The following is a 24,137-nucleotide window of genomic DNA, read 5'->3' on the forward strand; positions in this document are numbered from 1 at the left end:
ACTACTACTGATATTATAATATTATATATTATATTTTATATTATATCTATACATATACACACACATATATATGTATATGTGTAATATACAATATAATATATAATGTTGTGATAGTGAGACAGGCTCCCAAAGGGGAGGGACAGCCCCTGCGGGCCCCAAGCCCCACATGCAGCCACTCCACCAGGGAAACTTACCTGCAGGGACACAGCTGGAGCCAGAGCAGGAGCTGCAGCTGCGGCTGTGCAAGCTGGCATTTCACCAGCTGTTTAATCAGCTATTCCCCGGGCAGGGAAAAGCAGAGCCAATCACGGTGGCTGGAGCAGCCATGATGGTGGGAAGATTTAATAGCCCCACCGGGGCCCAGGAGGGAGGGAATGAGGGAACATGCCAGCATAGAGCACACCAGCCATGGTGAGGCTTCTGTGGTGGGCAGGGGCATTGCAGTAGGCTCAGAGCTGGCATCCTGAGCCAGGGGAAGCTGCGCCCCTGTAAAAAGGCTGGGAGGGAGGAGGCAGTTTGATCCCCCCACCTCCTATCCAGTGACCTATTTAGTGAAGAGCAATTAGATGCATCCCACCCAAAGGCAGCAAGGAAGACGCCAGTCTGTGGAAGCCTAGCTCATCGGCATCTGAGACAGAGATACTAGCCGTCATGTCAGCCGGGCTAGCCCATCAGGACCCAGCCTGATGCTGGTGCCCCCGGTGAAAGAGGTCAATGGGACACAGTCGCACCACGCAGGCGGCACTTATTTGGTTGGTGAGTGGACAGGGTGTAGGGGAGGTGGAGCCCCATGGAACATCACACCAAGACAGTGAGTACTACCATACCTGGGGCCCCCCAGGAAGAGGATCTCCACTGAACCTTTCACCTGGTAGCATCAAGTCATGGCAGACTATTTGAGGGGAGGGGCCCCATACTGGATGGATAATACGTCACCCAACACAGACCTCACCTAAGGTTCCCTCTTCCACACAGGTAATATCTGTAGTAGCACCAAGAGTTTACTTGTCAATAAATGAATTTTCCTATGTCAGCTTAATGGTTTTACATATAGATATATAATCTATCTGTCTATCTAGTAGGGCTGTGTGAAAATTCACTGGCTATTTCATTTAGATGCTGTTTCAACTCACTTTGAGCATGAAAAAATGAAATGAAAATGAAATGAAGGGCTTCAAAACAGCCTTGAAATGAAACAAGGGCAGTTGAAACATTTTGAAAGTTTTGAAATGTTTTGAACTTTGAAGCTGAAGCTAGGCTTGCCTGCAGGGAAACAGAAAGTAAGGAGACGGAGGGGGAAGAGTGGGAAAGGACATAATGAAGGCATACTTTAACACACACTGGAAAAGAAGCTCCTGAAGGAGAGGAAAAAAAGGCTCTGTGACAGTTTGGCTGCCTGAGATGCTGCTGGTGCTACTGTGCTACTTACTAAGTTATTATTTTACCTGCTATTATTTAAAGTGGTGAAGTGGACTGAGGCTATAGGGGAGGAAGAGACCTCATTGGGGCACATATAGAGGCCCCTGCACCAATGAGGGCACACCTTAACACACACACACACACACACACACACACACACACATACACACACAGAGTCATACATCACAAATTTTGCTTGCCAGCAGCTTAAGGTGCAGTTTCCTAGAAACCCCTGCACCTATCTCCTTGAAACCTGGAAGGCTTCACTGCTTCAGTAGGGGCTACCATACCTGCAGTTTTCACCTCCTCCCATGCCTTAACACACACAAGTGACATGAGTTTTGCTTGTCAGCAGCTTAAGGTGAAGTTTCCCAGAAACCCTTCCACCTTTCTTCTTGAAACTTGGCAGACTTCATACCCTCAGATGGGGCTACCATCTCTACTGACTTCATTCCAATCTACCAAAAAATAACAATGTTATAGGGAATTTGTGTTTTCCCATTATAGCCTATAGGCAAAATGTTGAAACAGCATTGAAAGAGCGAAATAGTTTTGACTAAACGAAGCAGAACAGTGCTTTCAAAACTAAATGAAACTTGAAATGAAACACTGTCCCATCAAAACAGCAAAATGGAAGTCAAAAGGAAATGGTGCTGTTTCACACAGCCCTAAATATAATAACACCAAAACCTTAATGGTCAGTAAAAGAATTTTCCTATATCAACTTAATGGTTTTATCTGTTAGGCTGTATTATCCTAACAAGAAAAGTTGAGTCATTGGTATCTGAATTTTGCAGAACATAATTATTTTCTTGACTTCTTTATTGACATTTCCATTCCTGCAAGCATCTCCCTCAACTCCTCAGGGCTGCCTTGGGGCTGTTGTCATCTCTTTGGACCATACTCCAGACCACTGATTCTGAGCTCTACTTTATCACAGTTCCTTTTTATTTTTTAAACATTTTTTCTCTCAAACCTCCTCAGGGATTATTTTCTTCACCTCTACTAAAGTCCTATTCACTCTTTCAGTGTTTTAATGCAGAACATGATCGTAGTGGATCATGCTGGAGCATCAAATTGTTCATTGTAAGAATTGCTACTGCTTGCAGACCTGTTCAGTGACCTATCTGAAATGATCTTAGTTAATATCCACAATAAACCAAATAGAATCCTGCAAATAGCAGGAATTACTTTTAATTATTGTATTGTAGTAAGAACCTCAAGTGAAGGATGCTTTCTAAACTCAAAGACAAACATTCCACAGCTAAAAAACCTACAGGTATGTCTATACCACTCTTAAGTCCATTTCTGTGCCTGATCACTATCCCTAACTTGTTGATCATCTACACTGAACTCTCCCTAATTAGTCCCTCAAAGCATATATGATTATCTTCTGAAGTTCACTTCAGCATCAGATCTGAAACCCCACTTCCTTTCCCAGCCCAGCACTCTTTGTATTCAAGACACATAATCTAAGTAAGATCGAAAGCATAGAACATCTGTCAGTGGCATTTCTGCATTCCGTGTTCTGTGTCTACAGCTCATAGTGAGAACATTGGATAGGTAGAAAGGCAAAAGGTGGGGTGAGATTCCTAGAAGGACTGCATTTGAGACTATTTTTCTTCACCAGTGGAGATTTTTCTATCTGGTCACTATATGCCTCTCCTATGCTCCACATATGCAGAGAAGTAAGTTAATATAGGTGTAGAATGGTAGCCTGGGTAGATCTAGATAATTAAGAGCAACCCTTAGAGATGCTTTTTAGAGGGATTCAGATATAATCTATCATTATAGACAGGTAAAGGGTGGATGTAATGACTAGAATATACAAGCAAAGTGGTTAATGCAATAGGATTGTGTATTTTACTAGTTAACTATGTTTCAGCTGAAAACAGGTAAAATGTTAGCTCCATTGAGAGCTATATAAAATGTTAAGAAAATGGAGCCAGGATTTTGCCTAATGTCAGTTCCCAGTCTTCCCTCTCCTTTGTGTCTCATTTCTCATGTTGTTTCCAGTATTCTTATGCCTGTATGTCTCCATATACAACTCCTTTCTACAGATGAGTGAGAAGTTTGATTTTTTAAAAAGGGTATTGACATATTTTGTCCTCCCTTTAGCTGGTCCTGAAAGAACCTAAAAATATCACCATAATTTAACAGACACAGATAGAACAATCAATTCTATCTGAATATGAACTGATCATCATATCTGTGTGTAGATGAAATGAGAAGCATGTGTGCACAACACTTTACAGCAGGCTAAATGCTGCTGCACTGGTTTAATGGCATTTGCATTTGCATGCCGCAGCAGCATATTGCACATTAATTGCAGCTGCTGTAGGATATTTGGTGCCATAATGTGCCTTAAATAACTTGGGGTGAAGCAAAGTAAAACTCCTTTAAGGAGTTTTAGTTTGCTGCCCCTACAGCCACAGAGTGAAGCATCGAGCTCTGTCCAGCTCAGGGGCTCTGCAGGAATCCTTGCAGGCAGCCTGGTAGCAGCCTGGGAAAGCAGGCTCCGCCCAAGAAAAGCAGCAAGCTTGATCTTTCCTGTCCACCCCCCCCACCACTGGACCCTGCCTGCCTTTGCTGTGTGAGGGGACCCGGTGCTTCCCTCCATGGCTCCAGTGCCCCCCGGGATTGTCCAAGCTAGATGCCTCTGGGCAGGTGCCTTCTGGTGGGGGGCACCACTGCCACAGAGGGAAGCACCACCCCTCCCCCCCCAGCCCAGGGACCTCTCCTCCGACCAACAGCTTGCCCTCCCCTCCCCGCCAGAGAGACAGGTAAGTCAGTAAGGTGTGTACACAACATGGGGGTTTAATCAGCCCTAAATTGAAGTGGTGTTTTTTTAAAACCTACTGCTTCAATTTAGGGCCCCCATTTCATTTATACATGCCCCATTACATCAACAGGAACATCACTAAGTTATTTCTAATTATAATAATCCATGGTCTATGTGAACTTAGCCTATATATCTCACATGCTATAGAATATGCAATTCATTCTTTAAGTGCCCCAAGCACTTAAAAAACAAACAAAAAAACCCTTGTCCTTACTTAACTAAGTTGTCTCACATACTCACATAAGTAAGGACTGTAGGTTAGTCACTAAATTTGCAATACATCCCATAAACATTCAGTCTTTTGCAGTGTTTTTCTTCCAATTATCTCTAAATTGCTCAAACTGTTCAGGATGAATTATGATTAAATAGTTTTCTAGATATTTCATTGTTTGTTAGGTGGTGGGAGTTGTGCAATGGTACTTCTGATATCTGCGTCCATAAATTCAAAGGCTGAGCCCAAATTCACAGGAACACAATGTGATTCATTTTTTAATAATTACTAAAATAATGGAGTGAATCTTCATATAATGAGCTCTAATATCTTTATTTTGGAAATTTTTATCTGCTTCAATCATAATTAATATAGTGACTCATAATATTGAGACTCCTTTTTATAATATACTGGAAAAATTATTTCATTATACTAATGGTTTTCTCTTGATTATGATAATTATCAGACATTTAATTTAAAAGATAAATTTAGTTACATTTAATGCAATTCATTGTTTTTTTAATTAAAAAAACACATTTTCTTCTGTTTTTGCTTTGCACTTCAATGTTCTACATTTGCTGGTTTTCTTTAAAGGCTCCTCCTGCTAAAGGTGCCTCCAGAACCAAGTGTTCTTTACAGAGAATACTGGGTATTGTAAACTGCCATTTAGTTCATAGCTGTGATCTTCAGCATCCTTTTGAATAATTGATCAAAATTAGGGCCCACAAGTCAGTAGAATTCTGTATGTAAATCAGAGATTTGGGAAATTATTGTGTTAGTTTTTTTAGGAGGATAAAGTAACCTCTTTCATGACACTTAATTCATTTAGAGGATTCCCAAGATTTAACACATTTAAACTGTCATGAACATTTTGAAAAGACACTAAAATAAACAGTATCAGTAGTTTATTAACCTAGAAATAGGAGATGTTTTGTGTATGGGGCAAGATGTCCAAGATTCCCATATTTGATTAAAGGTTTATAAGTAAAGCATTTTGTAAGAAGAAAACTGTTCAAGTCATGATCTGGTAATGGCAGAAGAGGAGAGTACTACCTACTGACTCATCAGCATTAGCCCCTTTAAAATGGTGTGTTACTTGGGATTTTCCATTAATAAAGTGACTCATCTCCAACCCCAAAATGTGGCATACAAAGCATACAAGGCCCAGTTATATAACAGCAGGAGAAAGATGGATATTTTTAAGTAGTACATTGTGGCAAGAAATCTTTCAGCTAGTGGGTGATCATTAGACTGAAGTTTCAAAATTTGAATTCTATACCTGACTCATAAACAATGCTGCTCAATGTATCCACCTTCAAAATGCAGATAGTGCTTACCTGCCTTTCTAAAGTACTTCTTGAATTACCGGTGAAATGTTTCTATGTATCAGAAGATGTTGTAGAATCTCTTTCCGTACTCTTCTCCCCTTCAGTGATCTTGTACCAATGTCTTACATCATGTACAAGACCAGTAGTCATACTTTCCCCTTTTCCTTTGGCAGACATACGTTAGCTGGCATAATTATATTGTGTTTCTTGTTTGTGTTATGGGTACCATGTCTACTGTCCTTTTAGAGAGTCAGCAACGTTTCTTAATGCATGATGGCTGAAATGCCAATTTCAAAGAAATGATAGCAGATCAAATTTTACTTCAGGGCAAGGCTTGCAGCACTACTTACATTTTGTTTATACTAAACATACTTGACACACTAAATCTCTTGATGGGGGGAGGACAGGATGACCAATAAATTATGTTTGAAGATTATTGCACTTTTTGTCTCCATGGCTATGGTTGTGTTTGTCTGAAAACATGCTAAATCAGTAGGAGGTTTAGATGCTTTATTTCCTTCTCAAAACCATTTCATTCATGGCGCACAAATTTCTAGCCCTCTCAAGAATAACATGATAACTGAAATTGAAACATAAGCCTCCCCGAAGAGAATGTATCAAAATACACATATGACTAATTAAATCAATTGCATAATTGAATCAGAAACAATGTTATCCTCTCCCTTTCTTATTGATGTTGTGGTTTTAAAAAGGATTGATATAATTTCATGCATACATTTTCTTACATTAAGTCTTGCTTTTTAATATGCTATGCAAAAGAACTATATTTGGGGTCTAATAATGCAAAGACTGGATCCCACTGCAAAAGTAGGTTGGTAATAATTTGGGGCTAACATCAAATGTGGGCAAAAAACCAAACAAACCCTACCACTGTGTCAAACTGTGATTATTGAGGGGGAGAATTCACAATGAGGATTAAAACTGGGGAAGCAAAATCTCACCTGCTGTAAATTGCTATAACTCTACTGGCTGCAAGCTTTAAACCAATGGAGATATGGTGATTACACCAGCTGAGGATCTCCCCGAAGGTCCCTGCAGAGTGACCTATCTATTCACTGCTGAACTTGTGCTACTATATAAGCATTAGTTCAACAAGTCTTTTACTTCTTGTTGATTTCCTTGTGCAAAATGCTGTATCAGAAATTCTTGTTTCTTTTGTATAGTGGCTATCCTTTTTTTGTCAGAACATGATAGTGCATACAGATCAATAGAAACAGTGAATCCTATATTGGAAGGCAAACTTTATATTTTCTACTGACATTCAGATAGAATAATAGCTCTTTAAAATAAAAATAAAGTTGAAGACAAACATTTTGTTTGGTTTCTATGCAAGAAATTATATACCTAGGTTTTTTTTCTGTCACTATCATCACTTCGTTTTGTATTCCATATGAGAGAACCTTTCAACAAAGGTGATACTGATACATTAAAATGATAAAACCTAAAAATGTCTACTCCATGAGCTCAAATCTAAAAATAAGTACTTTCCACAATGTACTAAAACAAAGAACTTTCTAAATATTAAATCTTCAGTCCTTCACTACTGTAATAACATTTGAAAAAAAAAATTGGAGATGTGTTCACATATTTGTGCATATGTACCAAAACTTAATTCATGTATAGATCAAAGTCTCAATTAAGTCAGTTGGGCAAACCCAGAAGCACTTAAACAAAATTCCTTTGACAGCCAACTAAGTCTTGCATAAAGACTATGTTTTTTCCTTTAGAAATATTGGAGAAATACCATTTTTTACCATTTTTTCATCCATCCCAATTGTGTAGCGTGGCATATCTGGACCCGATATGATTTAGTGAAGGAACAAATACTGTTATCTGAGAGGTTGTGTGTGTATGTATAAAAATATAATGTGTATATACATACATAGTCATGTGTATATATGTGTGTGTGTATGTGTGTGTGTGTGTGTGTAGGCCATGACCTTGGGTTGCATCCAGTTAATTAGAATGTAACTGTAGATGATTAATATTATATTTTATAGAGTTTCATATATTAATAAACATTTATTTCTTTTTTAATTCTGCATATAAGGATCTAGATAAATTGTATTTCACAATTATGATTATCATTATTTCATTACTTAATCATCCATGGCACATTTCCCTAACTTAGTTACATAATGTGATAATTGTAGAGTCATTCAAGTCAAGCTGAAGATAGAAGATCATTAGACCATATACAGTAACACAATGGTTGTCACTTCCTACCATCCCCATAGTTTTATCTTTTTAAACTGGAAGCATTGCCGTAGCATAATTATAGTTCATAAGTTCAATAAGAAAGGGTGTTTGTACCACATAACCTTTTACTACTTAACTTTTCTGCTTTGCTTTGCATGAAATGCAATGAAAGTCAATACCTTTTTAGTAGCATGTGCACTTTAAGGCTACAGCAACCCTGGTTTTGCCTGTTCCTGATAACGTCACATTTTAAATTTATATTGGACTAGTAACATTAGAAATAATCTTTTTTATATTTTTGGAAATTATTTTCCTTGATATATCATTACTGTTTCTAATTCTCACAAACTTATGGATCAATGTCTCTACCCATGACTTATTAATCATTCATCCTGAGCTTCGAGTTAGCCAGATACTTAGAAGTCAGGGGAAAAGTCTACATAAAATGTTTACTGCTGAGTTGCTTAAAATTAGCTCTGCCATTGGATAGTACCTGTCAACACACATACTATCCTACAGCAGGGTTATTTAGTGCACTGCAATGCATGTGTACATGCTGATGGGGGTGGCTGGAGCACAAGGGGTTATCTGCCACTTAGCCCTGCATTGGAGTACCCTCGTGCCCTAGCCAGCCCCTCTGCAGCACACTGAGCCAGGTTGGAGCAGCCCCAGGCTGGCTGACTGACTCCCTTGCTAGCTGGGGCTACTCCGGCCTGGCTCAACATTCTGTGGTCCCAGACACACATGTAAACATAACACCTGAGGGCAATAAACTCCAGAACAAACTGCTCCAGAGTTTATTTGGTCACATTAATTGTATGTGTAGATGTGCCCAGGATGTCCAAATATGGGAAATGTCTTTAAGATAGTAGTTTTGGATGTTCTGGACACTGATGGAGACATTCATATCAATACAATGGTATTCTAAGGTCTTGGATGTAGACCCCAGGGCCCCTATGTTATAACATATCGTTTCTGTGATTTTTTTTCTAATGCCAGTTGTAAGGATTAATATTTAGACATATTCTTTCCACAGGCAAGATAGTATATAGTATCTAAGACCATGTTTTGTTTTGCTTTTTTTTTAATGTGATAATAAGCCTCCTAAATCAGTAGGATATTTGGTCTTCTGGTTTTCATCTAGGCTATCCAGTTGCAAAGTGAAATTCCAAAGGACCTTCACTTTTGTCATTTTCCATTATTGGGTTGGGATTTTCCCCCTCTATTTCTAACCCATAAAAAGACAGTTTTGTCCATACAGGTCCCCAGAAAACAACTAATTAATTCAATGCTTTTCCCAGTATGTACCTTATGCTCACATTGAACAAGTACTCACAATGTGCATTTGGATCTTAGTCCCACCCTCCAGAATTTCAACTACACCCAACTTGCTAATTTACTAAGTTTGTTAAATATGCATTCAGTCCAACTGGACACTGAACCATTATGATATTGAACATGACAATGTGTGTAGAATATGTGTACATCTTACAGTATTTTTGTCCTCATTTCCTTAGGTTGAGGAAAGAATTGTGGGAAATGGTGCTAAAATCCTTCTTAAAATCAAGGTACCTATTGCTGTCCTTCCATCAGCTCAGCATGGAAGAACATCCAATTGTGTGGCATGACCTGCTCTTAGGAAATCCATGCTGTCTGTTTCTGATCATTTTGTTCTCCTCCAAGTATTTTTGAAGTAGCCTCCTTGATAACTTTCTTCATAGTCTTTCAAAGTATCAGGATTTTCTAAAAGTGCTCCAAAGGGGTCTGGTCTTCACCCATACTTAGTCAATATTTTTTGTCAGAGAACAGGAAGAAAACATATGCTTTTTGTTGATCAAAGTTACAAATGGCATAGAAATTGATGGAGTGGTAATCAGTCCCTCACTTCATATACCCCAAACATAGACTACCTCTCAGGAGGTTTACTAAGAGGTGGGATGCTTTTACAACAAAAGAGTCTGAAATCCGCAGGGGGTGCATCTACACAAAATGCTGTAACTCTATAGCAAGACTGTATGCCACCATAGCATCCATTAGTAAAAATTATGATGTTGTCATGATGTCACCATAGCAACATGCTCCATTATAGCATGTTGTTACAGCAATGTAGTGACCAAAAATAACCATGTGTGGCTGGCACGGCACAGTATGGGCTGTTATTATGCCATCTTCTAGTACCTCCAAAAGGAAATACTAAATAATGGTACAGTAACAAAGGTATCATACATCCAAATGTAGACATGTCCAGGTTGTTGCGGATCCCCACTTATTAGAAACAAGGGAACAAAGGACTGGAAGTGGTCACCTGGTCTGTCTAGTCCAGACACTGTAATTTGGCAATTATTGACAAAAGGAATCTCTTAAATCACCATTTCAAACTGTTGCACATAATTACAGGGACCAGTATCTAAAATACCTATCATGAATCTACTATATTTTGATGTATTAGTGGAATGGATGCATGTTTTCTTGAGCATGTTGCTCAGCAGATAGGTGGTAGTAAGCTGTATTCAGCCGTATCATCCATATGTTTTTATTCAATGTAGTATTTGATAGTATTTGATATAAAATATATTTCTTATAATAAGACAAGGATTGCTTAATATGTTGATATTTTTTCAAGTGACATCTCTTATAACAGCATCCAGTTTTTAAACAACAGCTGTGGCACTCCCTAGCAGGCACACTGGTTCTATTTTTTTTGCTTTGCCTTCTCAGGGGTGCTGCCCAGATCCCACCTGCTTCATCTTAATGGACAATTCAAATATATATTGTGAAGCTGTCTTCAACATACCTGATTGGGGCTTTTAGTATCTCATTAATCACTCACTAATCCCTGCTGGTCTTCAGGTGACCTCACACTGACCCTAGTTTTGGTTCTGATGTTAGGCAAGGCTACTTGCCTCTAATATGGACCTCTGATAGCCCTTTTCTACAAACAGTCCTGGGACCCCTGAGCCTGCTCAGTTATGGCTTTCTTCTCATAGCCCAGTTAGCCAGTCCTCTGTTAGGGCTCTCTTTACCTCTATCTATCTTCCTCCCCCTCACATTAAACCAAAACAGCATAATTTAAAATTGGGTTCTTTATAAGCACGGAAAGTGTATATGGGCATGGGTGTGATGTGTCTTTCATCATCCTTGGTTGCAGTTGACTATGAGGTGATGAGATCCACACAAACTGGTGGACATTTGCAGGAGGTCCCAAAAGGCAGTGATGGACATGTACCCATCATCTCCCCAGGGCTCTAACTTGTCACTCCTCCTGTTCAATATGTATATGAAGTTGCTGGGTAAGATTGTGCAGAAATTTGGAGTGAGGTGCCATCAGTATGCTGATAATGCCCAGATCCACTTCTTTCTCATCTGACCCTGTCCGTACAGTCTCAGTCCTTTCCAAGTGTATGTCTGTATTTGGGAATTGGATGCAGGTGAACTAATTGAGACTGAATCTAGACAAGACAGAGGTGATAGTGGTTGGCAAACCACTTGAATTTGAGGGATTTGGAACACCTATCATTAATGAGGTTTGGCCTCCCTTTGTCACTTAGATTCACTGCTCCTAGATCCTTTGTTGCAACTGTATCTCTAGGTGACACTTGTAGTCAGGAACATCTTTCACCAACTCCATCTGGTGAGAAGGCTGTGATTCTTGTTTTCAGTTTTTGGATGTGGTTATTACCATCCATACCTTTGTAACCTTGAGGGTAGACTACTGGAACATGCCCTATGTAAGGCAGGCCTTGAAGATGACCTGGAAGCTGCAGCTGGTTCAGAATATAATAACTCAACTTCTGGAGGGGCTGAGTCACCAGGAGTATTCAAATTCTAGTGCTCTAGAGTCTGCATTGGCTGCCAGTAGCTTTCCAGGCACAAATCAACATGCCAATTTTGTAAGCCTCTAAACAGTCTGAGCCCTACCTAAGGGACCACTGTCTCTCTTCTGCCCCATCAAAATTCCTAAGATCACCTGGGAGGACCCTTCTGCAAGTCAATATACCGAGTCCATTTGATGAAAGCATGTTGCGGGTCATTTTCTGATGCCACTCCTCAGCTCTGGATTTCTGTCCCTCTTGAAAGACATAGAGCCTGAGCCTGGACTGTGTGAATGAATATATAAAGTAAAAGAAACGTTGTGGCTGTGTTTGTGTTAGTTTCCAGCTGGTTTTAAGTGGTATAGCTGATCTAGAGATAGTATAGCATAGACAGGTAGGTGGGAGTATTTGCTGTGCAAAGGTGAACTCAAGCTCCTTCTTGTAGTCCCGTAACTGTTCTCTGCAAGACTGGTCCCCCTTTGTTGTTTGAGAGAGAGAAAAATGTGTGAAATATGGACTTTTAAGAAAGAAATATAAAACTATAAGCTGATTCTTCCTTCATTAAAATGATTATGGCAGCTTTAATGCAAGATTGGCTGAAAAATCTGTTCCAGGGCCTTCTGTGGCCCTCCATGTTTGGCCAGATATTTCAGCGTCTGCAATTAACCTTAGGTGTATCTTAATACCATGAAAAAAAGAGTAACCAAATATGGTGAGTTAGAGATACCTACTGTATAGCATTTGTTGTTGGATGCATTTGACAGTTTATATGGACTTGACAAAGCTTTTATATGTGAAACTGATTCCTCCCTAGAAGTTTCATAATTGATGGTATCAGATAAAGAAAAAGAGAAAGGCATGTGTCATTCTACGATTTTGTATGTGTCATGTGTAACTTGTGGTCATTCTTACATGTCAATTTAAAATAATCATTACTATTTGCAGCATTTTTTTGCTCATTCTGACGACATTGATAAGCTATAGTGTGTCAAAGACTAAAGTTAAAAGCTTTTTGGTATGTTTTAAACTTTCTTTTAGATTGAAATATTTCAGCAATGATTTTACACACAGCATGAATGTAAGTGTGTATGTATGGATAACTGAATTAATATATTGTCAGAAAGAAAAAGATAGATACATGAGGAGTGCCTTAAATTGGTAATAGGAAATAGCGTGTTACTAGATAGAAACAATCAATAAAAATTCAGAGCAAACAATACAAAAAGCAAAATCATTTGATGACCTTCCCATATCTAACAATTTAGTAGATTTAGGTGCAGCAATAAAAATTCCGTGGCTGTAGAAACCATTTTCTAGATTAGCTACAATTTAACATGTGTGCCTGTAACTAGCTTAAATGTTTAGTTATTTTAACTAAATAAACACTTAACAGATGTTAGTGTTTTGAAACCATTGCAAGTAGAAAAAAGATGACACAAGATTTATTTTGGGTTATGTGCCCCAGCTAGGAATGCACATATTTTGTCCATACTTCCTAAACAAGCTGACAACATTGAATTGCTAGAGTCAAAACAAGCTCCTAATGAACAGCTCCCAGGTCTGGTAATCCAGATCCATGGTGAGACTGAAGAACTGGGGTGTTATGACGCCACACTCGTTCCTGCCCAGGGCAGGGGGTCAGACCTGATGATCTGTTTAGGTACCTTCCAACCCTAAGCATTATGAAACTATGAAAATTCAGAGTAAAACTGCTACTTTCTTATTCAAGCCAACATTCTTTACCATTGTGTGGCTCTCAAAGGAAGGGTTCACAAAAGACTTGCAAGAGTGTATTTCTTAAGGATTCCATATTAATTTCTGCAAACAAACATTTGGTTATTATCAATTTACAACACAATAAGGAAGGAGGTAAATGTTTTGGTTGAACATGCTGGTTGCTTAGCTTCCTTCTTTATCACTTGATATACTTTGGGTCCTTGCAATGGCCAAAGAAGGTAGTGCAAGAGAGTAGCTCATAAAGTTAGAAAATCCAGTACAACAGGAAGGAGGAAGTGTGAGCTAGGTTGTGGCAAAGAAAATAATGTTAATACAGCAAGGAAATACAGTTAGATTGTAGTAGAGCATGACCCTGAAGATCACTGAGCACTGCAGGTATAACCTAATTATTAGAGATGGCTGCAATCTTTCTGCTAAAACATTTTGCTCTCAAAAATGCTGTTTCATCAAAAGCAACACTTCATGATAGAACATTGACAAACTGACAATATATTAGGCCTGTGCGAGTCAGCAGCTATCAAATCCAGCTTTGGATCCAGCCGCTTCGGAGAGTTGCAATCCAGTCCGGAGTGCCGGACTGGGTTTCCAGCTCGAGGTGGCTGAAGCAGCTCTGAAGCTTCAGAGCCGCCTTGGATATCTGGCCATAGGGTATAATGGGGAATCAATGAAATATCTATAACATTGTTGTTTTTTGTCCAATTTGGATGAAACCTACAAAAATTGTAGCCTCCACAAAGAGCATGAAATTTGCCAAGTTTCAAGAAGATCAGTGCAGGGGTTTGGGGGAAACTGTACCCCAAATTCTTGAAAGCCAAACTCCTGTCACAGCTGTGTGTTACACCACAGTGGGGTCAAAACTGTAGGGTTGGTAGCTCTTATGGAGGCCACAAAGCCTTCTAAGTTTCAAGGAGATCGGTGAAGGGGTTGTGGGGGAACTATACTTCAAGCTGTGGACAAGAAAAACTTGTGCCTTGGGTGACACTGCATGTGTTAAGGTGCAGCAGGGTGACAGCTGCAGGCATGGTGGCCCCTGCTGTGATGCCCGCCAGCTGTGGAGGAGATATGTACAGGAGGATTCTGGGGCCCTGCACCCCTAGCTGCTGACAGGCAAAGCTCATGCCAAGACTGTCTGTCTTGAGGCAGTTGATTGTCTGTATTTCATAGATTTCATAAATTTCATAGACATTAGAGCTGGAAGGGACCTCGGAAGATCATTGAGTGCAGCCCCCACCCAAAGGGCAGGAAGTCAGCTGGGGTCATAGGTTCCCAGCAAGATAAGCATCCAATTTACTCTTGAAGGTGTTCAATGTAGGTGCTTGAACCACCTCTGATGGCAGGCTATTCCAGACCTTGGGGGCTCGAACGGTAAAGAAATTCTTCCTTATGTTCAGCCTGAAATGGTCTTGCAGTAGTTTATGACTGTTTGCCCTTCTTATCCCTTGGGGTGCTCTGGTGAACAAACGTTCCCCCAGATACTGGTAGTCACCCTTGATAAACTTAAAGGTGGCCATCAGATCATGCATGAGCCTTGAGCATCAAGGACAATAAAAAGTACTTTTTCAGATATGTGGGGAGCCAGAGGAAAAGCAAGGGCAACATTGGAACCCTGCTGAACCAGATGGGGCAATTGACAACTGATGCCCAGGAAAAAGCCAACCTATTAAATGGGTACTTTGCGTCAGTCTTTCATTAGTCCCCTGGGATGCCCATGCCCGCCATGGGACTAGGCGGTCCAGCTGAGGGAGATCCCCTGCCCTCCACTAATGCTGACCTTGTGAAGGAACACTTTGAGAACCTGGATACCTTCAAGTCAGCCGGCCCTGACAATCTACACCCCAGGGTACTCAAGGAGCTGGCGAGCATCATAGCCCATCCTCTGGCACAGATCTCGGGAAACCCCTGGTGTTCTGGTGTAGTGCCCAAAGACTGGAAGAAGGCTAAAGTGGTGCCTATCTTCAAGAAAGGGAGGAAAGTGGATCTGGCTAACTATAGGCTCAACAGCCTGACTTCTATCCAGGGGAAGATCTTAGAAAAGTTTATTAAAGAGGCCATCCTTAATTGACTGGCTGACACCAACATCCTAAGGGATAGCCAGCATGGGTTTGTTGCGGGTAGGTCTTGCTTGACCAATGTCATTTCCTTTTCCGACCATGTGACCTATCACCTGGACAAGGCAGAAGAGATTGATGTCATATATCTTGACTTCAAAAAAGCCTTTGATCTGGTATCCCATGATCATCTCTTGGTGAAACTGGCCAATTGTGGCTTTGGGTCCACTATGATCCACTGGCTGGGAAATTGGCACCATGGTCAGGCCCAGAGTGTAGTAATTGATGGAGGTCACTTATCATGCTGTTCTGTGACCAATGGGTTCCCCCAAGGCTCTTTCCTTGGACCCTGTCATGGGGGGCACTTGGGTGCCCCGTGTCTAAAAGGAAATAGAGAGCTGTCAATCACCAGGGCAGCCCAGGTGCCGGTTGCTGGGGCAACTAGGCGGGTCATGTGGCCGGAAGGCGGCAGGGCCGGGCCTTTATAAACAGCCCAGGCTGGAGCATAGCTGGCAGTTCCCTTCTGGCGGCCGCAGGAGCAGGAGCTCTGTGGGAGAGCTGAGCAGGCTGAGGGGATGGTTGCATCCTGACTACCCGGACTGGCTGCTTGAGGATATGGACTGGAGAGAGAACCCTAGAAGGGGTCGTGACTAAGAGCCAAGTGAGCGCGGACTTTGTGTTATAAGCTGGTAGGCTTCTTGTTTGTGTTGCAGCCGCTTGGCTCATGGTTTTGTTATGATTAAACCGGAGGACCGGGTGAGGCTGTAAGGGTGCGAGGAGGCCTCACAAGGGCTTGCCAGTACTTTGGGGGTTCTCGGTGCCCAGCGGAGGCACAGTGAGCAGTGCCACAGTGGGCACAGCGTGACAAGTGCCGGAGAGGCGCTCGGTGTTTGGGGGTTGTAGCCCCAGCTGCGAAAAGGCACACAGGCCCCAGGGGGGCGAGAAGCACAGGAAGAGTGGCAAAGGCCCCAGGGGGGGCGAGAAGCGCGGGAAGTGTGGCAAAGGCCCCCAGGGGGTGCAAGAAGCACGGGAAGCACGGCAAAGGCCCTAGAGGGAGTGAGAAGTGCGGGAAGCGTGGCCAAGGCCCAAGAGGGGGCGAGAGGCTCCAGAGAGGGCGAGGAGTGGGGGAAAACCACAAGACAGGCCTAGTGGGGCAAAGCCTGGACACGGCAAGCCCAGAGGTGCCGGTAGCGGGGTGCAGGTTGCAGCACCGGCCCAGAGGCGCCGGTAACAGGGTGCAGGTTGCTTAACGGGCCTACAGGCGCTGGTAAAGGGGCGACAGGTGCGTGACCAGCCCAGGGGTGCTGGTAAAGGGGTGCCAGTGGCATGATAGGCCCAGGAGGATCGGAGACGGGCACCAGGGCGTGACGAGCCCCAGGGGCGCCAGGTGGGTGACAGGCCCGGGGGTACCAGAGAGGGGCACCAGGGCAGGATGAGCCCAAGGGGCACCAGAGAGGGCGCTGGAGGGCAAGGACAGAATAATGTCCAGGAACAGCTGCGAGGCTTGGGGTGTGCTAAAGGGGAGGTAGGAGGCACACATTGCCCATGAGGCTGGGGGTGAGAGCACCCCACTAGGAATGGAGGTAACATCGGCGCGGTGTCAAAGGTGCAAGCAGGCAGCCTCCCATAACTGAACTCTATAAGAACAAAGATGTGGCAGGCGAGAAGAGGGTGCTGGATCACCTTAATTGACATGGCAGGGGGCGCTAGCGAGCTCACGGCCACTCGCAGGCCCCACTCTGTGACAGACCCATATTGTTCAATATCTTCATTAATGATGTGGACATTGGAGTCAGAAACCAACTGGCCAAGTTTGCCGATGACACCAAACTTTGGGGCAAAGCATTCATACCAGAAGACAGGACGATGATCCAGTATGACCTGGACAGGCTCAGCAAATGGGCAGATGAGAACCTGATGGTGTTTTAACACCAAAAAAAGTAAGGTTCTCCACCACAGGGAAAAAAACCCTGCAGCATCCTTATAGGTTTGGCACTGGCTAGCACTACAGAAGAAAGAGACTTGGGGGTCATCATAGACCACAAGATGAACATGAGCCTGCAATGCGATGCTACAGCTACTAAAGCGACCAAAACACTGGCTTGCATCCATAGATGCTTCTCGAGCAAATTCTGGGACATCATTTTCCCCTTGTACTCAGCCTTGGTGAGGCCGCAGCTGGAGTACTGCGTCCAGTTTTGGGCTCCACAATTCAAAAAGGATGTGGAGAAGCTTGAGAGAGTCCAGAGGAGAGCCATGTGCATGATTAGAGGTCAGGAAAACAGACCTTATGATGACAGGCTGAGAGCCATGGGACTCTTTAGCCTGGAAAAGCGCAGGCTCAGGGGTGATCTGATGGCCACCTATAAGTTTATCAGGGTTGACCACCAGGATCTGGGGGAATGTTTATTCACCAGAGCGCCCCAATGGATGTCAAGGTTGAATGGTCATAAACTACTGCAAGATCATTTCAGGCTGGGCATAAGGAAGAATTTCTTTACTGTCTGAGCTTCCAAGGTCTGGAATAGCCTGCCTTTGGAGGTAGTTCAAGCACCTACATTGAAGATCTTCAAAAGTAAATTGGATGCTTATCTTGCTGGGGTCCTAAGACCCCAGCTGACTTCTTGCCCTTCGGGCGGGGGGCTGGACTCGATGATCTTCCAAGGTCCCTTCCAGCCCTAATGTCTATGAAATCTATGTAATCTATGAAACTGTTGTGAAAGCTGAAAAGGGGAAAAGAGAGTAAGCACATTTTGTGTGCCCCCTTCTTAATGCTGTCTCCTACCCCATCTCCAATTTGGACTGTTCCTTGTCCTGTCTCTTCTCCACACTTTCTTCCCCAGCTACTTATTCCTATTCCATTTTCCTGAGCCAGCCAGCCCTCTTTTTTGTGCATGTTTCTTATCAGAATCTCTCTTCTAGTTCACCAAGTCCCCCGACTTTCCACCTTCAGTTGCTTTGCTACTCCCATTCTTCCCAAACTCTAATTCTCATTTTCCCACTCTTCCCTTTCTTCTCCAGTACAAAGCCAACTTCCAATTAGATTATTTTTTCCAATGTGCTTTATCTTCTGTAGGTCTGAATTCTGCTTCTTTTACAATGGCTTCATTCATTCTGCCTGGGTGCCACTAAGGTAGAGGATAATGCCTCTGGAACTAAAAGTATAAGCTGTTGTAGCTGAAGGCTGTAATAATTATATCCTTGATGATTCAACACTGAGGGGACCATGTGACTATTTTACTAACTCTGCATAAAATAATGCATGAAACTTATAAAAGGGAGGAATAGTTTCTAGTCCTGTAGAAAATATATTGAATCCTTTTCTTAGCAAAACCTGTCGGAACCAAATGAAGACCCCAAGGTCATGGTGGGCCATGCGGTGGCTTGGAACAGAACAGGCGGGATTATTGGCAAGGAGTTCTGAGGCAAGAGACTCATGTGGTTTCAAAACAAGGTGGATTTATTAACTTACGCTTTGAGGCATAGGTGATGATGCGTTCTTCCGTTACAGTTAAATGGACAACAAGGGGGTCTGTTGGCCCACGAGGTTCACTAGCGAGCCCTTGCGTTCTACCCCTGGAGGGATAGGTGTGGCTGCCCACTAACTAGTCCCAGGGCTGGTCAACAGCTTATAGTTGGAATACAAACAAACAAAATCTGTAACTCGTAGAACGATGAACGATGTTGTGACTCCAGTCCAAAGGTGGACAACGGATGGTCGAAGAATGGAGTTGATGAAAAGCGATGCCGAGGTCAATGCCAGGTAGGAGGAGATGAAGCCGTGGTTGAAATAAGTAGGGATGATCCAAATCGCAGTCAGAAGTCAGTGCCAAAAAATCAGTCGATTGGTCAGAAGATCAATATGGAGAAACAGAATCGAAAACTAATACAAAGTGTGGAGTCAAAAGGAGAAGACCCAGGGCCTGAGACCCAATCTCTCCCTGTCTCACAGTCCCTGCTAATAGCAGCCTCTGTTTACAGGTTGAGCAGCTCTTTCTCCTAAACCCTCACACACCAAATGCCCACGCCAATCACCAACGCCCACAGCATGGTGGGGGCTCACAAGCCTTTATAAGAATTTGGTGGCCAATCAAATCGTTTCCTTCAAAGAAATTTCCAGTCCAATTATGTCATGCTGTTACTGTATTGAGCATGCGTCTAGTTAGGTTCTGCATATGACTGAGCATGTGCAAACTGAAAACTAGGTCATGTTTGAGTGACAGGCCCAGGGGTCGAGCAGGGGGCAGGCTCTGACCATGCTATGGAATTTTCCACTAGCCTAGGCTGTCTGCACATGTCAGAACCAACTCTCTGTATTGGCAGCACACATATCCAAGATTTTACTTTGACAAAACTAAGTGAAGGAAAGAGAGAGTCTTGAAAACATGTTGATATTAAACCAAAGGCAGACAAGGTTCTATGGGTAAATCCAATCTTTTATTAGACCAACTCAAATAGTTGGAAACATTTTCTTTGCAAGCTTCCGGGTACAGGCTGAGGGAAGTGTCTGCACTTGGTCTGTGCTCCTCCGGGATGGAAAGTAAAGAAGCCAGAGGCCAGTATTCATGCAAGAAATCCAGTCAGTTAAAATGTAAATTTTAATAGTCAATGGGTGAGATAGAGGTTGGAAGAGGGAGCAGGGAAGAAATGAATAGAGATGGTAGAATACTAGAGAGATTACCTGGAGGTAATGTTAGGCAGGTTGTAATGTGTCATAAATCCAATGTCTATATTAAGTTCATGATTGTTTGTATCTAATAGGTTGATGAATTGAAGTCCATAGGCTTGTCTGTGAAAAGTGGTTTATAAATTCCCTTTGAGCATTAGAACTGAGAGTTTGGAGATAAAGCGGTTTTCTTCTGAGAAATGTGCCCCCACAGGTAGTAACTGGGTATTCTTGTCTTGCATAGATGTTCAGTGTGTGTTCATTCTGGTCCATGGTTGTTGTTTGTCTTCTCCTAACAACATGATGTTACACCAAGTTATTCAAAAGTCTTTCACCCCATAAGAGGAGAGCATGGGGTTGAAACCCAAAACAAAAGGGAAGGAAGAGGACCTAGGTACAGACATGAAAGCAGGGGGAAGAGGCAGAAGTCTGTAAAGGCTGTATAATAAATGTTTCATACTTTTCCTCAAAGATCTCACAGGACCTCAGATAGTAAGGAAGTAAAAGAATCTTTAAAGATTGAACTCCAGGAGGTGTACATACATCTTGGTAGATGGGCTTTCGTATTTCTTCACTTCTTTTATTTCCTGTGATAAGTGGTAAAGTTACCTGTTGTTTTTTTCAGATTGGACTGAATATACCATTATGTAAATAGGATTTGCATTTGCAGTAAAGTTTAATTTGTGAAACTTTTTGCCATGTTCTAAAAAACTTGCAACTTAGAAACTATTAGGGTACTTTTCTTATTCAGCACTTGAAAAACTTCAATTTTAAAAATTCTACTTCCATCTGCTGTGAACAGTTGGCTCTAAGTAGATAACAATTAGAATGTTTTTAATGTCTTCTCATTTGGGTGATACAGTGTTCTTAATTTCACTCTTAGCTAAATAAATGTTAAAATATGATTGTGGTATCACTAAATTAAGATTATTACAGTTAGTTACTTCTACAGTTAAATTCTCATTCTTAAGCCACCATTTAGCAAATATCAGTAGCAAATCAGACGACTTTTAGAGTTTGGTCAGATGAAGACAGTCTTGACATGGAGAGTATGTACATGTGGTAGGGGGGAAAAAAAATGGATCCCCCACTGTGGAAACCAGACAATGAACATCAGTTTATCTTGTTGGGTTTTCTTTTTCTTTTTGCTAGAATACGAGTGAGATCCCTCCCCCTTTTATTTTTTGCACAGCATGGGTGTCACTCATTCAGACACTTAACACTGTTGCCAGATAGGCCTCTCATCATGCTGTTTTTAGCAGCTCTCTCAAGTGTTTTTCAGTTCTAACTCAAGATCATTTTGCTAATCGTTTTTGAACTTTTAAGTCCATCATTTCAGGTATTTCAAAACTCTTACTCAAAGTTCTCATTTTAACCTCTCTATCTGTTCACACACACTCTTATTTATTTACCTCTTCCTTTCCTCCAGTAATTCCGTCACCTTTCCCTGATGTGCTCTGTTATCATTATCTCAATAACATAGTTAAAGAACAAACAAAAGCCTCTAACTTCAGAAAGTACTATTTGTTTGATAAATTCTTTTTAATATATTGCATAAAACGGGTTTAAAAATGCATAATCTGGAGATTCTTTTGTTCTGTGCTCAATATCAACAACACCAATCTGATCCTTTGGCTCCTTTGAGAATTAATTTTATGCTCATACATGGAAAACTGTTCAGAATTGCAGTATTATTTCTCCTGCACCCTCAAAACCAGAAATATAGGAAAACTAATCCTTTCTTCTTTTTTAACATAAATAAGAATAAGACAGCAAGTTTGGAAAAGATGCATACAATAGTGTATGTCAGAAAGTTCTCCGCTTACATTCACTCAGACTACTTTACACATGACTACAGCAGGCCTTATTTAAACTTATATAACAAAAAAAAATCTGAAAAACATGTAAGTTACTGTTTAACTGAAATAATTTACTGAAAGCATAAAAAATGAGCATCATTTTATTCAATATGGCACCAAGTAGGCTTTAACTTCAGTGCAGCATTCAACATGTGCCATTTCAGGAATAAAAATTATTTTTACATGAGATTTTGCCGCATGGGGGAGAACAGCTATGATTAAATGAAGAAAACATGGGTTAACAACCTAAAATGCTTTTTAAAAACACTATAAAGCCTTAAACTCTAGAAGTGTATTTTAAAAGTGAAAATGTGTCATCCTCCTACAGGCTCAAATTGCTATCAATAAGGAGATATAATCAGACATAAAGGGAGGAATATGAGATGTTCCATTGCACAAGTTTTCATTGAGTATGTTACAATAATTGAGGAACATGTAAATCTTTGTTATATTTTCTTCTTGTAAGGTTGCCTAGACCCTACTATGTTTCACTGTAACTTAGTTCAATCCTTTCTCTCTGCCTAACACTGCTATTGCTTTTGAGTTTTCTCAGTTATACATTTCAAATCCCGCCATATGAATTAACTCAAAAACTTCTCCGTGACATGCACATACTATATATTAATGCTTAGGACTGGCTAACCAGTTGAAAAAAGTGAAATAAAAGCTTGTACTTTAACTGGTGTTTCAGCTTAAGTCTTTAAATCCAACTCCTGCACTTTATGGATGTGTATAAGTATTAACTTTAGCTCACCCTAACCAAGGTTAGGGCTATCTAAGCAGCCTGGCCTGCAAGTATTCATGGGACTTAGATCTCCCTGAAAAATAACTAGTTTGAGCTTGATAATTGAGCAGGCACAAACACTCTTCTTCAGGCTATGACTCTCCTTATTCCTGAAGAAAAGTGAGCAAAAGCTTGCAAAAATATTTTCCCCAACTATTTAGTTTGTCTAATAAAAGATTACTACAATGTAAGATTGGTGGACTCATGTTCAATTTTTAACCATATGATCTTTAAAGAAGGCTACTTAAGGATCCTGAAAGGCTGCATGTGGCATCCACACAGAACAAATAGTGGGTAGAAGATGGAAGTTCCAAGTTGTGAATGATTTTGATATTTCAGAATTTGACCTTGTTCCAAATCAGAATACACCCTGGCATTTCTAAATTGTTTATGAAAAAAATACCCTCCACAAAACTTTTGTAATCAATCAAAATCTTTTGTTTTGATAATTTTTGTTTCAATTTTATTTTGATTACTAGTATGTGAATTAAATGTAATGTATATAAAAACAAACACAAATAATATAAACATGAAAAACAAAAACATTTCATTCAGTACATTTTTATAATCATTTTATAAACAGTACATTTTTATAATCTTTTTAGGATTTTCTCCAAATGAATTTTCAGTGATTTTATTCTATTGCAGATGATTTCATTGGGACTGTGGCAGAAGGCCACCTCTGTTTCTCCCCCAAAACTCTGCTCTGTGACAATTTGGTTAGGATGGGCCCAGCAGAGGATACACACCTTACCCTATCTCTTTAGGTATCTTGAGCTGGATACATTCCTAAGGGAGGGGGGAAACCTGCTCCCCCTGCCTACATGACTGGTATCACATACATGAGTGAGAGACTTGCTCCCTGGGGAGCTAGGAACTGCCAGTCTGCCCAGCAACTAGTGCTGCATTTCAAATTGTTTGGCTGACAGCCAACAGGTGCTGGCCTCCGTTGGACCAGATAAATGAGGTCACAAGGGCTATATAATAAGTAAAGGACTGCCCAGGAGGAGGGGGGCAGCACCCATGAGGAAGTCTCAGAGAGAGAGAAGAGCTGGACCATCTGAAACTTGCTCTCTCTCAAAACTCATAATCAAGGAACTGCCTGCTTCCAGGGGGAATCTCCATCTGCCTCTGGATGATACTTGTGAGTAATCTGCCTGAGATCTAACTAGATATATAGCTTGCAGTAACTCAGATGAGTGATCAAAGGC

This window comes from Crocodylus siamensis, chromosome 5 (genome assembly GCF_052110815.1).
Source record: "Crocodylus siamensis isolate JL-2025a chromosome 5, ASM5211081v1, whole genome shotgun sequence".
Classification (NCBI taxonomy): Eukaryota; Metazoa; Chordata; order Crocodylia; family Crocodylidae; genus Crocodylus; species Crocodylus siamensis.